This window comes from Schistocerca nitens, unplaced genomic scaffold, assembly GCF_023898315.1.
Source record: "Schistocerca nitens isolate TAMUIC-IGC-003100 unplaced genomic scaffold, iqSchNite1.1 HiC_scaffold_340, whole genome shotgun sequence".
Lineage (NCBI taxonomy): Eukaryota > Metazoa > Arthropoda > Insecta > Orthoptera > Acrididae > Schistocerca > Schistocerca nitens.
In genome coordinates, this window is record NW_026045874.1 from 2,165,977 (window position 1) to 2,183,197 (window position 17,221).

General features: G+C 39.7%; 1 long non-coding RNA gene across 1 annotated transcript in view; it reads left to right on the plus strand.

The window, feature by feature from the left end:
• The window catches only part of LOC126227767 (uncharacterized), a 183,831-nt gene extending 169,312 nt beyond the window's left edge, over positions 1-14,519 (plus strand). Inside the window, exons 3-4 of the long non-coding RNA XR_007544057.1 lie at positions 6,575-6,732; positions 13,963-14,519. This is a non-coding gene — a long non-coding RNA (uncharacterized LOC126227767). The remainder of the gene's footprint in view (positions 1-6,574; positions 6,733-13,962) is intronic.
• Positions 14,520-17,221: the final 2,702 nt, after the last annotated feature.

Genomic DNA, 17,221 nt, shown 5'->3' on the forward strand with positions numbered 1-17,221 from the left:
ATTCAAGTGGCTGAATGGTTAAGATCCATGTCCATGTGACTGCCGTAATTTGTTGTAGCTTGAGTGTAATTTTTGCCTTTGAGTTGTAAGGGGTCCGCAGGCCCTTACTACTAAGTTTGCACTCACACAGGTCGACAGGGCAACTATCGATTAGTGTGTAGGGTCGCGAGAGCGAGAGTTGAGTTCTAGTGAGTGCTGTGTTGGGTAGGTTCCCGTGAGGCGGGGAGAGCTGTGCAGAAGCCAGCAGTTGAAATAATGCAAATTACCGACAAAGGGAGTGGCCATCGCCGCGGTTTAACCCCTTTGTGTTAGTATTATACGGGAAAGTGAGAAAGTATAATTAACAGAGTGATTCAGTGATATTTGTGTGCCGTTATTGAGATTCCGCGTCTACTGCGCCGGCATTATTTGGATTACAGTGTTGGATTACAGTGATAGTATGTTGCGGGTGACGATTGTGAATAGCGAGGAAGCCTGTGCTGAGATTAGCTGTTATTAACAGTGTATTGACGAAGGCAGTGGCTGTCTCCTTATCTTTGTGGTTTTTGATAAGAATATAGGTCTTGTTTAGTGAAGCTGTGTTTGTTGTTCTTCTTGCCACTAGACTGTACATTATTACAGTATTTGTGAAGGACAGTATGGAATGTAACATCTCCCGAGCAGTTCAGTCCGATTGCCAGCCCCATTAGGTACACCGTCACTTTAATTAAGTATTTAATTTGGGCTGCTATTCAGATCGCGAACGAACGGGCCATATAACAAAAATATTGAGGGAGTGTTACAGAGTAAAAGTGTCATTTCTTTTATTATAGCATGTTGCTTTCAGTTACCTATTGTACTATCACGGAGCAGTTCTTTCTATGTATATTCCTCGTATGACAGTTTTGGTGACTTCAGTTCACTTAATATTTCGTTCAGTTTAAACTTAATATTTCTTTCAGTTTAAACTTAAATGGAAAACATCGTAGTTTTGGGCCATATTAATCAGATGATCTGCTATCGTAACTTCTTGTCATACTTGTGAGAGGTGTTACTGAAGTACACTTGGAGGTTAGAGCATGGACAGACCCTTGTGGAGTTTCACAGTATCCTTGCAGTTTAAACTCCCAGGAAAAACTGCCTGCTATGGATGTGTTAATCACATTCATTAGTGGCTTAGCAGTAAAGGCAGATGATGACAGTTTCATTAAGTATTTGAAATGCCATACATTTATGGGGGCTTTATTTAGTGTTTTTCAACCTGTTTGACTCTTGTTACTCGATACTTGTAAACATGTAAATGGAAACCATATATGACGTTATTTCGTGAAGTTGAAATGATACTTGTTAGATTTTTACAAATATTTATTGAAGTAGTTTCTACATGCATTTCCTACTGATTCTAGGTTGCTTTCTAGAAAACTGTTCTATCTGATTTATTTGATGTTCTTGTTTATATGTTTTGACTGCCCAGTTTTCTCTTTTTATGATCAGCTGTCCCGTTCTGATCAGCTGCTCGTTTTTGCATTGTTTTGTGATTCAGTAATGGGCTCCTCAATGTGCAGTTTGTTAGTTGCCCACCAATTCTGTGATGTGAAGGGAATGAAAGATAGTTACATAATTTTTTTAGTTTTGGTTGTTAACCCACTACTCTTTTGCAATGCTTAATGTGCTGTGTGTTCAACATTGTCAATTGCTGTAATAGTTGAACAATAATAAAACAATGGAAAATCCAGGATGGAATGATCATAATATTATGGAAAGGATAGATTGCTACGCACCATGTAGCGTAGATGCAGAGTTGCAGATAGGCATAACATCAAGATTATCAAACAAGTTAGCTTTCCTTTTGGTCAAAAAGGCTCTCATTGGAATCTCACACAAACACACACACACACACACACACACACACACACACACACACACACACACACACACAGCCAGATGTCAGTTTGTGAGATGGAGTTCCATGCCAGTTGAACTTGTTGGTCAATACAGGGACGGTTGATGCTGTTTCTGCCTGATGCTGGAGTTGTCGTCCGATGCTGTCCCGTATGTGCTCCATTGGAGACAGATGTGATTGAGCAGGCCAAGACAACACGATAACACACACTGTGGAGCACGTCGGGTTACGATAGTGGTACGCGAGCGAACGTTATCCTGTTGGCAAATGCCCCCTGGAATGCTGCTCGTGAATGCCAGTACAACAGGTTGAATCACCATATCTTTGTACGAATTAGCAGTCACGGTGCGTGGAGTAAGCACGAGAGTGCTCGTGTTGTCATACGTAATCGCACCCTAAATCGTAACTCCGGGTGTTGTCCAGCATGTCTAGTGTGCAGACAGGTTGGTTGCGGGCCCTCAATTGGCCCTCTCCTAACTGAGACGAGGTCATCACTGGCACAGAGACAGGAGCAGCCTTCGTCAGAAAACATGACAGACCTCCACCATGACCTCCAGTGAGCTCTTGCTGGACATCACTGAAGTCACAAATGGCACAGGTTTGGAGTCAGTGAAATGAATTTTACAGGGCACCTGTCTCGGAGCTGTCCTCGAAGTAACTGATTTGTAACAGTTCGTTGTGTAACTGGAATGCCAGCTGCTGCCCCTTGCTGCTGCAGATGTAATACGATGTGCCACAGCCGTATGCCAAACTCAATTGTCTTCCCTCTCAGTAGTGGCAGGTGTCCGTCGAGAGCCCAGTCTTCTTGTGACCACCACTGACAGCAGTCATTTACAGTGGCTGCGTTACTGCCAAGTCTTTTCTGCAGTATTGCAGAAGGAACGTCCAGCTTCTAGTAGCCATATAATTTGACTTCGTTCAAAATTGGTGAGGTGTCAGTTACTCCGTCTTTGTCACCTAATGCATTCTTGACTAACATCAACTCACAGCATCTAATCTCACGGGTAACTAATGCTCATGGTTGTAACACTATATATTTATGAGAAGTTTGCCACTGGATTGAGGACTTTTCACTAGGGAGGACTAAGCATGTTATCTTTTATGGAGAGTCATTGTCAGATGTAGAAGTAACTTCAGGGTTGTGCCAGGGAAGGGTGTTGAGTTCGTTACTATTCGTATTGTATATTAATGCGATTGCAGACAATATTAATACTTACCTCAGACTTTCGCAGGTGGTGCGGTTATCTGTGATGAAATAATGTCTGGAAGAAGATGCATAAATATTCTGTCAGCTATTGATAAGATAGCAGAGTGTTGCAAAGATTGGCAGCTTGCTCTAAATGTTCAGAAATGTAAAATTGTGAACTTCACAAAACAAAAATATATTTAATATCAGTGAGTTAGTGTTATAATCGGGCAACACGTGCAAATATTTAGATGTAACAATATCCCCATGAACCATGGACCTTGCCGTTCGTGGGGAGGCTTGCGTGCCTCAGCCATACAGATGGCCGTACCGTAGGTGCAACCGCAGCGGAGGGGTATCTGTTGAGAGGCCAGACAAACGTGTGGTTCCTGAAGAGGGGCAGCAGCCTTTTCCGCAGTTGCAGGGGCAACAGTTGGGATGACTGACTGATCTGGCCTTGTAACACTAACCAAAATGGTCTTGCTGTACTGGTACTGCGAACGGCTGAAAGCAAGGGGAAACTACAGCCGTAATTTTTCCCGAGGGCATGCAGCTTTACTATATGGTTAAATGATGATGGCGTCCTCTTGGGTAAAATATTCCAGAGGTAAAATAGTCCCCCATTCGGATCTCCATGCGGGGACTACTCAAGAGGACGTCGTTATCAGGAGAAAGAAAACTGGCGTTCTACGGATCGGAGCGTGGAATGTCAGATCCCTTAATCGGGCAGGTAGGTTAGAAAATTTTAAAAGGGAAATGGATAGGTTGAAGTTGGATATAGTGGGAATTAGTGAAGTTCGGTGGCAGGGGGAACAAGACTTTTGGTCAGGTGAATACAGGGTTATAAATACAAAATCAAATAGGGGTAATGCAGGAGTAGGTTTAATAATGAATAAAAAAATAGGAGTGCGGGTAAGCTACTACAAACAGCATAGTGAACACATTATTGTGGCCAAGATAGACACAAAGCCCACGTCTACTACAGTAGTACAAGTTTATATGCCAACTAGCTCTGCAGATGACGAATGAATTGAAGAAATGTATGATGAGATAAAAGAAATTATTCAGGTGGTGAAGGGAGACGAAAATTTAATAGTCATGGGTGACTGGAATTCGACAGTAGGAAAAGGGAGAGCAGGAAACGTAGTAGGTGGATATGGATTGGGGCTAAGAAATAAAAGAGGAAGCCGTCTGGTAGAATTTTGCACAGAGCATAACTTAATCATAGCTAACACTTGGATCAAGAATCATGAAAGAAGGTTGTATACACGGAAGAATCCTGGAGATACTAAAAGGTGTCAGATAGATTATATAATGGTAAGACAGTGATTTAGGAACCAGGTTTTAAATTGTATGACATTTCCAGGGGCAGATGTGGACTCTGACCACAATCTATTGGTTATGAACTGTAGATTAAAACTGAAGAAACTGCAAAAAGGTGGGAATTTAAGGAGATGGGACCTGGACGAACTGACTAAACCAGAGGTTGTACAGAGTTTCAGGGACAGCATAAGGGAACAATTGACAGGAATAGAGGAAAGAAATACAGTAGAAGAGGAATGGGTAGCTCTGAGGGATGAAGTAGTGAAGGCAGCAGAGGATCAAGTAGGTAAAAAGACGAGGGCTAGTAGAAATCCTTGGGTAACAGAAGAAATATTGAATTTAATTGATGAAAGGAGAAAATATAAAAACGCAGTAAATGAAGCAGGCAGAAAAGAATACAAACATCTCAAAAATGAGATAGACAGGAAGTGCAAAATGGCTAAACAGGGATGGCTAGAGGATAAATGTAAGGATGTAGAGGCTTATCTCACTAGGGGTAAGATAGGTACTGCCTACAGGAAAATTAAAGAGACCTTTGGAGAAAGGAGAACCACTTGCATGAATATCAAGAGCTTTGATGGAAACCCAGTTTTAAGCAGAAAGGTGGAAGGAGTATATAGAGGGTCTATACAAGGGCGATGTACTTGAGGACAATATGATGGAAATGGAAGAGGATGTAGATGAAGATGAAATGGGAGATACGATACTGCGTGAAGAGTTTGACAGAGCACTGAAAGACCTGACTCGAAACAAGGCCCTGGGAGTAGACAACATTCCATTAGAACTACTGATGGCATTGGGAGAGCCAGTCATGACAAAACTCTACCATCTGGTGAGCAAGATGTATGACACAGGCGAAATTCCCTCAGACTTCAAGAAGAATATAATAATTCCAATCCCAAAGAAAGCAGGTGTTGACAGATGCGAAAATTACCGAACTATCAGTTTAATAAGTCACAGCTGCAAAGTACTAACGCGAATTCTTTACAGATGAATGGAAAAATGGTAGAAGCCGACCTCGGCGTAGATCAGTTTGGATTCTGCAGAGATGTTGGAACACGTGAGGCAATACTGACCCTACGACTTATCTTAGAAGCTAGATTAAGGAAAGGCAAACTTATGTTTCTAGCATTTGTATACTTACAGACAGCTTTTGACAATGTTGACTGGAATACTCTCTTTCAAATTCTGAAGGTGGCAGGGGTAAAATACAGGGAGCGAAAGGCTATTTACAATTTGTACAGAAACCAGATGGCAGTTGTAAGAGTTGAGGGGCATGAAAAGGGAAGCAGTGGTTGGGAAGGGAGTGAGACAGGGTTGTAGCCTCTCCCTGATGTTATTCAATCTGTATATTGAGCAAGCAGTAAAGGAAACAAAAGAAAAATTCGGAGTAGGTATTAAAATCCATTGAGAAATAAAAACGTTGAGGTTCGCCGATGACATTGTAATTCTGTCAGAGACAGCAAAGGACTTGGAAGAGCAGTTGAACGGAATGGACAGTGTCTTGAAAGGAGGATATAAGATGAACATCAACAAAAGCAAAACGGGGATAATGGAATGTAGTCGAATTAAGTCGGGTGATGCTCAGGGAATTAGATTGGGAAATGAGACAGTTAAAGTAGTGAAGGAGTTCTGCTTGGGAAGCAAAATAACTGATGATGGTAGACACTTCGTCCAGTGTTGATGTAGCTTTTGATATTGTACAAACTGGCAAAGGTTCAGATTCATCGTTGTCTTTACTTTCTTCACTTATCGATATCGTCAATTGACGACCTCCTACGATTCCAATTTTTCTCGAAGTAAGTCCGTGCTCTGTTTACACCGTAAAAAAATACTCAGCTGAATAACTTTTGATCTTTTACCTCCAGAATTTTGCAGATGGAACCAAGGGTAGATAGTGGCCTCTGAGCTGTTTCTTTACTTAATTCTGTGCCTTTGTTGAATTACATTATCATAGTGCAAGTTGGTAAGTTTGATTATTACTTTCATCAAATAGTGTGTTGTATCCTAATGCCTAAAAGTAACAGCTTTGGATGAATAGCAATTTTTACTTTTTTTATTTTGCACTATACATGTATATCTTCACAACTTAACAATTCAGTAACTTTGAACCTATACGAGATATTAACAAATGGTTTCTAGTGTATGATAAGATAACTCATAAAATTTCTTTTACCTTCCAGGTCATACAATTTTGATGCAAAAGTGAACCTGAAAACATGATAAAATGTGGACGCCTCTGGAGAAAGCTCAGTGTGTGTGGCCCGGTAGATACAGACGATACCTGATGCCCAAATGCAACGAACCTTTCAGACTTGGAATACATCATTTATGGAAACAGGTAGTGTTCTCCATTTTTTTTTTTTTTTTAAAAAAAAAAGGCTGGTCACCATTAGTTTCAGATGCCATTGTGGACAGGGTAAGGCAGGCGTTTGCAAGGAGTTCTATAAAATCGGCACGTATGGCAGCCAGAGAGTTGGAAATGAGAAGATCGACGTTGCACAATGTCTTGCATAAGAGGTAATGGCTCTATCCCTACTTGCAGCTGCTTCAGGCAATGACAATGCCTATGGACAAACCTAGGTGCGAACAGTTTGCAGTGGGTATTCTATGCAAGATTAATGCAAGCATTGAATATTTCGAAAAGATTTGTTTCTCCAATAAGGCAACATTTCATGTGTCCAGCAAACTGAATTGTCATAATGTTTGTATGTAGGATTTGCAGCATCCTCGTGTTACTCATGAAATGGAAAGAGACAGTCGTTCCGTTTGGTGCAGACTGATCCCCAGTTGCGTCACTGATTCATTCTTTTTCATGTCTGCCATCAACAGTGGTGCTAACGTGGACATGCTGCAAGAGTTTACTGTGCCACAATTGGGACACCTGCAGCCTGCTGTCATATTCCAGTAAGACAGGGGCACCACTCGACTAGCCCCTAAATGTACTTTAATTTCTAAATAAAAAGTTTCCGGATAGGTGGATTGGACGAGTGGTCCAACTTTATGCTCGCCACGATCCCCTGACCTTACACCACAAATTTTTTCCTGGGGTTTCGTGAAGGATGCGGTATACCGAACCAGGGCTAGATTAAGGCAAACATTTGCAATCGATTTGAACATGTCACCATGGAGACCTTGAATCGTATGTGGAGAGAAATGGAATTCAGACTAGGCATTATCCATCCTATTAGCGGTGTACACGTTGATTTGTGTGAATGAGGAAACAAAATTTAGTTATCTGATGGCGTAATTTTTATTTGTATGAAAATAGATCACTCACTGAATTGTTGAATTTCATTGTTCAGCTCACTCTACATCCTGCTATCCTCAAATAACTGTTGCTCAGTTCCATGGGTGAACTTCAGCTCTGCTTTCAGTTGTTCGTAAATCAACAGTGGTCTATCTTTCTCAGTAGCAATGTAAAAAGCATCAGTGTGAGCTATGTCCAAGAAGTTATTGTGAAGGAAGAGGAACTGTGTTTTCTTACAAACTTCTGCTGATCGAGCCTGTATTTGTATTGGCCTCCATTGTTCATAGAACGCTTGTAATTCTGATACATAATTTCTCGGCTCCTGTGCCAGAATTTGTGGTCTTTCTCGTAGTAAATAGTCACATCCCCCACATCTAGTGTGACACTTTGTAGCATTCTGAAAATTCTGAAGTTTTCTCACCTGTAAGTTGTAAAAAAAGAAAACCATCAATTTTTGGTTGAGTGACAGTAGTTTTTCCATTTTTTCATGCAAGCAATAACAAAGATTTTAGATACTGCTGATGAAATACTCACTGCTGAGCCGTTTTCAGGCTACTTGTGGGCCAGCCTGTTTGGATAGTGCTGATATCCTTAGCTGAAACTTGCAAAGTAACATCCATGCACTTCACTTGTTTTGTGAAACTAATATGTTGACATCCTTTCTCTTTGTTGAGTTATAGGCAGCCAGTGGGTGGACAGTAAATGGTAACCAATGAACAGCTTTTAACTAGGTATGCTTTCATGCATGTTTTTTCTGCGTACAGGAGTTTCTGTTACATACACGGCACTTTACACTGCTTGTGAGAAAACATTATTAATCAGCACTGATGGTCAACTTGGTTCGCTAGCACCCACTAGTGGGCGTCTTCACTTTCATAGGAGGCAGTAGACAGGTGGAGGTTAAAGTATTTACGTTAGGGTTTCACAGAACTTTGAAAAAAATATTGGGTTACTAAGTATTATTTTATGCTTTAACTTGATGCAACTCTGCTTTATAAATTTTATGACGTGGAGTTACTTCCCCACTTTATAAATCATCATTACTGTGGAATGGTGGATGGTTAGAAAATTTTAATAATACATCTACATTTTCCTAGATGTGGAAAAACTTATCGCCTGTGGAATGTGCTTGTCTTTTGCTGTCCGAAGTGGGCCGCAGGACACTGTGTGAAATGTTTTTCTAGACGCGGGGCAGTGCATGTGTAAAACATAAAAAATTGAAAGTTGTGAATTTTATAATTCAACAACTGTACACGATAGTGATATGAGAACTATCTTCTTACATCTTTCATTAGCCCAATGAAAATGTTGTGCTATTTTTTACACTAATCAATGTTTATCATGCCATATCTACCAAATTTGATGTTGAACAACACAATTTTATAATTGGCTTCAGTAGCACATGTAGATAACAGGTGGAAACTTTCTGGCCAACACAGTCAGTAACAGTGAAGTAATAAATTAAAATGTGTGACTTGGAATTTGTAGCAAACCAACATTTGAAATGTATTATTTTAATAAACTTTTGGACTTTACATTTTTTTTTTTTTGTGGTAGATCAGAGCAAGAAAAATTTTCGGAAAGATTTGAAAACATTTTAACAGTTTGTTGTAAGTTTGTGGGTGCTACAGTTTTCCAAAGATGAGAGCAGTATTTTGTGGTTCATTGATGCCACACGTGTTCCAGCGTGCTGCAAGGAACATTTTGGTATTACAGCGACAGTGGACTGCGGTGCAACAGCAGTAGTGGGGCAGCAAAGGCAAAACGTGCAGTGGAGTGTGCAGTCTAAAGGGAAGGAGACTGTGCATTATTGTATTCAGAAAGTGCAAAGCAGTCACAAATCTTCTTGTGTTGTGAAGGAGCATATAACATGTTAGTAATGAAACAGTTGCTAGACGGTGCAGAAGAGTGCAATCTCCCAATGCCTTGTAATGTAAATGTAGCGGAAATTAATGCACTGCTCGTGGATGAAACGATACCCTGGATAGGTGTGGAGGGTTATGTCAAAGCTACGGGATTCACTGCGAGGAACAGAGATTTACTGATTACTTTGGTGGGCCGAATTTTAAGCGTCATTCAGTCTTAATCAAAGTAACAACATCCACCTCATTATAAAAAGTGGTTAAAGCTCACTACAACAAATTCGTATCCTTGAGGAAAAAGACCTTGTTTCACAAAGTGCCTAGCATCTAGCTCACGTTGGTCTATTGCTTATTCTTATGATATGGAAACCCATTTTTGATCATATTCCAAGTTGATTTCTAAATGAATTATAAGTTTATTTTTGAATGTGTGCATAATGTACGTGATATATCTGCCAGGGGAATCCCAATTGCATCTAGTTGAATCTAGAAATAAATTTTCCTGCAGACAAAAGGGGATGGGGCTATATGAGCTGAGCAGAATAAAGCCAAACGGGTGAATGCCAATCGCTGTATATGTGGTTGACTGGGTTTGCAAATCATCAGCATTGTTATAATTACTAGCGAAATCCATAGATTCAGACTACCATAGTGGAAATAAATGACTAACAGGAATAACAGGTAACAAAGATTATGTATTATCTTCTCGGTGTATCCAAGAAAATGAGATTTCGACAGAAAATTTGTGGCCAGACCACTAGTAAGGGCCAGTTGTGCAATCCCCAGCAAGCAGCCGCTAAAGTTCTATTCTGGGAGTAGCATGGAAAACGTGTTGTATGAACACGTAATAACTCCTAACCGGAGAATAAATACGGTGTAACTAAACCGGTGATTGTGGTCGGGTTAATGAAGTTCAGTGGAGAAGTAGTTTTGACTCTGGCAGGAATAGTTACAGAATTAGTGATGACAAGATTGTTTGTTAGAACGAGGAAGAAGAAGAAAATGGGGACATTACACAAATTGTGGAAGAATATGACGATCCCAAATTTATATAAAAATTTTGTACTACTACTTTCTGATCTCATACTTCAGAAGCCAGAGAGTATGAATGAAATGTGAAACTATTTCCTAACATACAACTTTTTGCTTGTCATTTAATATTGGTGCTTCGTGAATTATATTCGGTCGAGTTATAAAAATGACCATTTGTACCATAACAGTCTCATTTATTTGGTGTGTGTTACAATTGCTGAAATATTAGGCAGGCCTATTTAGTTTTATCTAGCAGACAGTGACAAAGTACACGTAAACATACTGAGAAACCACACCAGTCTTAGGTTCTACTTGTATTAACAGCTATTCCAGTGTTATAGGACAACATTGAGTTTTCCTGTTCAAAATATTTGACGGACTTTGATGAGGTAATAGATTCTTTTGCAGAAAGGAAAGCACACCATGTAAAGCTGTAGCAAGATTAGAGGAAAAAATTCTAGGACTTCTGGATTGAAGAAATGTGTACTGTCTTGCTTGTTTCTTGTCTTTACTGGTTTTGTGGATCTTATATTTAATTTTATTAATAGGCAATAAAGAGTGCAAATTTTCTGAAGAGTTCTTGTTCTACAGGTTGCAAATAATTCCATCCAGTATTAACTGAGAGTTATTTTTGAGGGGGGGCAGGAGGTCAAACCGGCCAACTTGGTGCATGATAGGCACTATAGGACATTTTAATTCCAATGGTCCTGAATACAGTTTGATGGCACCGATCACAAAATATTACACGTTTGAATTCCACAGAGTGAAATACAGTGACATGCGGTTGAAGAATACCGTGTGAAGAGGCGTGACACTGCCATTTCGCACACTTAAGACCAAATAACATCTTGATTTCCTTGAACACATATGTTTTATGTATTAGACTCTTGGAGAAGAACATATTTTATATTTTTGATAAGTCGATTTTTAAGATTTTTGGCGTCCTACCTCAAACGCTTGAGGGAGGGGCAGTGCCAGTATCTAGCATTGCCCCGTTCGGAAATGTTGTAGATCTGAGGCTGATAAACGAGTTGTATTGGGGAGGTGGATAGTCTCCTGTGACCCGTGTTTATGTTTGAAAACAAAATGGATTTCTGTGGTCGGGAGTTATCAAGTGAATTAAAATTCATTCACATAATTACGGAAGGCTAAAATATGTTATTACGAGTGTAATCCCAAAAGTAAGGTCTCCTATTTTTTTTTATAAGTACAGAACTCTGTGTGGCAGTTGGTCGTACTGTTATTGAGAGTGCTTCACGCGTTGCGTATAAACATGCGCACGTCGCGCTGAGGTGCTCAGTCTTGGCTTGGCAGCCGTTGAGAAGCCCGGTTTTTTGAATGCAAAGGAAACTGCGCCAATTGAAATCCATCACCAATTGATGGAAGTGTATGGTGACTCGTGCATGGATGTCAAAAATGTTCGTAGAATTTTAACGGAAACATTGAACTACCGGAAGGTGTGTGCAAAGAGTTGATGCTTCCCGCACATTTCTTCACCGCCTTGCACCCAAACAGGCCAACTTTCTGGACTCAATTGTCACGGGTGACGAAATCTGAGCATACAACTTTACACCTGAGACCAAGCAACAATCACTCCAGTAGCGGCATCCTTCTTCACCAAAGCCGCGGAAATTCAAACAAACACAGTCTGCCGATAAAGTCTTGACAACCATTTTTTGGGATCTGAAAGGGGTATTGCTGGTCGACTTTACGCCCACTGGGACCACAGTTAAGGCTGACAGGTACTGTGGGACCGAAAAAACTCAAGCGAGCAATTCAGAACCGGAGAAGAGGAATGTTGAACCGAGGGTGTACACATTCTCCGTGACAACGCTCGCCCACACATCACTCGGCAGACTGTTGCTCTCCTGCAACAGTTCCAGTGGAACATAATCACCCACCCACCCTATAGTCCTGAATTGGCGCCCAGTGACTATCGCCTGTTCCCTGGGTTAAAAGAACATTTGGCCGGAAAGTGATTCATCTCCTGAACTGCATGGCGGCAAGCTGGTATAACATGGGCATACAAAAACTGGCACAGCGTCTACAAAAATGCATAGACAGAAATGGTAATTACATTGAAAACTAGCTAAATGTTAAAGCTGTGAACTGATGTAAACCACTGTAGAAATAACAGCTCTATGTACGTAAAAAATAGGAGACCTTTTTTTCTTGGTATTACCCTTGTAGTTGCAGATTTTATTTTATTCCCACACTTGTGACAGTCAAGCATTAATCACCTTGCAGACCAGTGAAGCAAGGTAACGGCTGATTAACCGTGGCCCTCGTCCGTGGACCAAAAGTCGACAAAATTCCAGGGCTAGAAATTTTTAACAACCGGGATGTCAACACTTATCGGACATTTCACATCGCAGAGGTCTACAATAAAGACATGGGTAAATCATATTACCTGCCGTCAATGCCGTTCGTTCTGAGGACCAGGAATCATTGTACAATCAATGAATCGGAATCTGTGTCAGTGTGGGTTAAAGGTGCTGACCATTGTAAAAAAAAATTAAACTTGTTGGTGATCTCATCCATTATTACAGAAATGAAATAAAATCAAATTGTCCCCTTCCCTTTATGCGTAAAAGGCTGTCTCACTCATTTAACACATTCTTCGGTTGCATAAGCATGTGCACATGTATACTAACAAAATTGTTTGAATTGCTCTTTCATAATTCTAAGTTGAATGTAATAAATACTGCACAACCGAAAAAGCCTGATATTCATTTTGACACACCAAGGACAATAAGATCCAGTGTGTAGTGACGTTTTCAGAAGTTTGAGAAACAGACCAGTAGTTAGTGCTTATTTTGTACTAATTTTTACATTGTACTGTCCATTTTATTTAATACATTCATCATTACTTCAACATGTTCACATCTCAACACTCAATGCTTAACTTTGTCCAGTGTTGCCGTAGCTTTTGATATTTTACGAATTGGCAAAGGTTCCGATTCATCCTCGTCTTTACTTTCTTCACTTATCGATATTGTCAATTGAAGACCTCCTAAGATTCCAATTTTTCTCAAAGTAAGTCCGTGCTCTGTTTACATTGTAAAAAATACACAGCTGAATAAATTTTGATCTATAACCTCCAGAATTTTGTAGATGGAACCAAGGGTAGACAGTGGCCTCTAAGCTGTTTCTTTACTTACTTCTGTACCTTAGTTGAATTACAGTATCATAGTGCAAGTTGGTAAGTTTGATTATTACTTTCATCAAATAGTGTGTTGTATCCTAATGCCTAAAAGTAACAGCTATGGATGAATAGCAATTTTTAATTTTTTTTGTTTTGCAGTATACGTGTATATCTTTACAACTTACAACTTAAGACTTAACTAACTTTGAAACTATATGAGGTATTAAAAAATGGTTTCTATCAAATTACAAGATTACTCATAAAATTTCTTTTACCTTCCAGGTCATGCAATTTTGATGCAAAATGGAACCTGAAAACCTGAAAAAATGTGGATGCTACTGGATAAAGCTCAACGTGTGTGACCTGGTAGATACAGACGGTACCTGATACTCAAATGCAATGATCGTTTCGGACTTGGAATACATCATTTATGGAAACAGGTAGAGTACTCCATAAAAAGACTCTGGTCACCCATCGGTTTCAGATTCCAATGTGGACAGGGTACGGCAGGTGTTCGCAAGGAGTTCTATAAAATCGGCATGTATGGCAGCCAGAGCGTTGGAAATGAGAAGATCGACATTGCACAATGTCATGCATAAGAGGTAATGGCTCTATCCCTGCGTGCAGCTGCTTCAGGCATTAAAGCCTATGGACAAACCTAGGTGCGAACAATTTGCAGTGGATATTCTATGCAAGATTGATGTAAGCATTGACTTTTTGGAAAAGATTTGTTTTCCGATATGGCAACATTTCATGTATCTAGCAGACTGAATTGTCATAATGTTTGTATGTAGGATTTGCAGCATCCTCGTGTTACACATGAAATGGGAAGAGACAGTTGTAAGGTCATTGTTTGGTGCAGACTGGTCCCCCGTTGCATCACTGATTCATTCTTTTCCATCACTGCCATCAACAGTGGTGTTAACGTGGACATGCTACAAGAGATTAATGTGCCACAATTGGGACACCTGCAGCCTGGTGTCATATTCCAGTAAGACATGGCACCACTCCACTGGCCCCTAAATGTACTTCAATTTCTATATAAAAAGTTTCCGGGTAGATGGATTGGACGAGATGGTCCAACTTGAAGTGAACCACGATCCCCTGACCTTACACAACTATTTTTTTCCTGAGGTTTTGTGAAGGATGCGGTATATTGAACCAGGGCTAGAGACCTATGGGAATTGAAGGCATACATTTCCAATCCACTTGAGATCTTGAATCGTACGTGGAGAGAAATGGAATTCCGACTAGGCATTATCCGTGCTATTAACGGTACACACATTGATTTGTATGAATGAGGAAACAAAATTTAGTTATCTGATCGCGTAAATTTTATTTGTATGAAAATATATAACTTACGTAATTGTTAAATTTCATTATTCAGTACACTCTTAGATCCTGCTTTCGGCTCTCCTTTCAGCTGTTGGTTAATCAACAGTGGGCTGTATTTTACAATAGCAAAGCAAAAAGCATCAGCATGTGCTATGTCCAAGAAGTTATTTTGAAGAAAAAAAGAATCTTTTTTTCTTATGAACTGCTAAAACAGCTTCTTTTCTTCTTATGAACTTCTGCTAAAACAGCTTCTTTTTTTGTAGTGGGCTTCATTGTTAATAGAAAGCTTGTGATTTTGATGTATAATTTCTTGCCTCCTGTGCCAGAATTTGTGGTCTTTCCCACATCCCCCAAAACTAGTGTAACACTTTCTAGCGTAGTTAATTTTCTCATCTGTAAATTGTAAAAAAAAAGAAAACCCTTAATTTTATAGTGACAGTAGTGTTTTCATTATGTCATGCAGGTAATATCAAAGAATTTAGACATTGCTTATGAAATACTCACTGCTGAGCCGTTTTCAAGCTACTTGTGGGCCAGACTGTTTGGATGGTGCTGGTATCCTCAGCTGAAACTTGCAAAGTAACATCCATGCACTTCACTTGTTTCGTGAAACTAATATGTTGACATCCTTTCTGTGTTGAGTTACACGCAGCCAGTGGGTGGACAGTAAATGGTAACCAATTAACAAGTTTTAACTAGTTATGCCTTCAAGCATGTTTTTTCTGCATACAAGAGTTTCTGTTACATACACGGCACTTGACACTGCTTGTGAGAAAACATTATTAATCAGCACTGATGGTCAACTTGGTCCGTAGCACCCACTATTGGGCGTCCGAGCCTTCATAGTGGGCAGTAGACAGGTGGAGGTTAAAATATTTACTTTAGGGTTTCACAAAACTTTGAAAAAAATATTAGGTTAGTAATTATTAATTTATTCTTCAACTTGATGTAACTCTGCTTTATAAATTTTATAACACGAAGTTACTTCCCCACTTTAGAAATAATCATTACTGTGGAATGGTGGATGGTTAGAAAATTTTAATAATAAAGCTACATTTTCCTAGATGTGGAACAATTTATCACCTGTGGAATGCGCTTGTCTTTTGCTGCCCAAAGTGGGCTGCAGGACACTGAGTGAAATGTTTTTCTAGGCGCGGGGCAGTGCATGTACAAACATAAAAAATTGAAAGTTGTGAATTTTATAATTCAACAGCTGTACATGATTGTGGTATGAGAACTACCTTCTTACGTCTTTCATTAACACAATGAAAATTTTGTGCTACTTTTCACGCTAATAAATATTTATCACAATTTTTGGACAGCATGGTTGTAGAGATGAAGCAACGATTAGTATGATTAATCACACATTAATAACACCGTATGAACACACCAGCTGCTACCATGACGACGGCGTCCTCGCTACACAGACTAGAGGGCGCCTGATACACGCTTTGTAATCCATGGCAACGGCGCCCCCACCACAGGGAGTAGAGGGCTTTGTAGTCCTTCCATATTAGCCGTTTTAGTAAATTGACTCAAATGTTTTCTACGTAAATGTATGAATGGATATATTATAATACAATATGACTCCAGTTTTTGTGTGTCACAAATTGCTTTAATTTATATTATGGCACATAATGTAATATACTTTTACGAGTTGACTGCGGAACATTTGTTGTTATTTCATAATTAATACTATAATTGTAACTCTTTTTAAATGAAATGGTTCAGTCTTCTGTTATTTACTGTAACATAAATTTATGTTAAACCAAGGTGACTGTATTAAATACCATTGATCGCCACTGGGGGTGTTGCCGTCTATTCACATGGTGTCAGCACGCTATTTAAGCCCATACGAAGGGTTAGCCTCGCATAGTTTCCTGCCGTTATGTAGACAGTAGTGACACCGCCAGCAATCGACCAATGGGTAACATATTTTAAATTTACGTAATTTTAGCTGTTGTATAATAGTCTTTCTCATGGATATCTATAATTTCACAATGTAAATGCGCAGATGATGACTCCTAGGTTGAAACCGGTTGGCAGTATAATAATTATAAATGCGATTAAGACTGTTTTTTGAATAATTAATATTTATCATGCCATACCTCCCAAACTAGGTGTTGTACAACAGAATTTCATAACTGGCTTCAGTATCACATGTTGATAACGGGTGGAAACTTTCTGGCCAATAGTCGGTAACGGT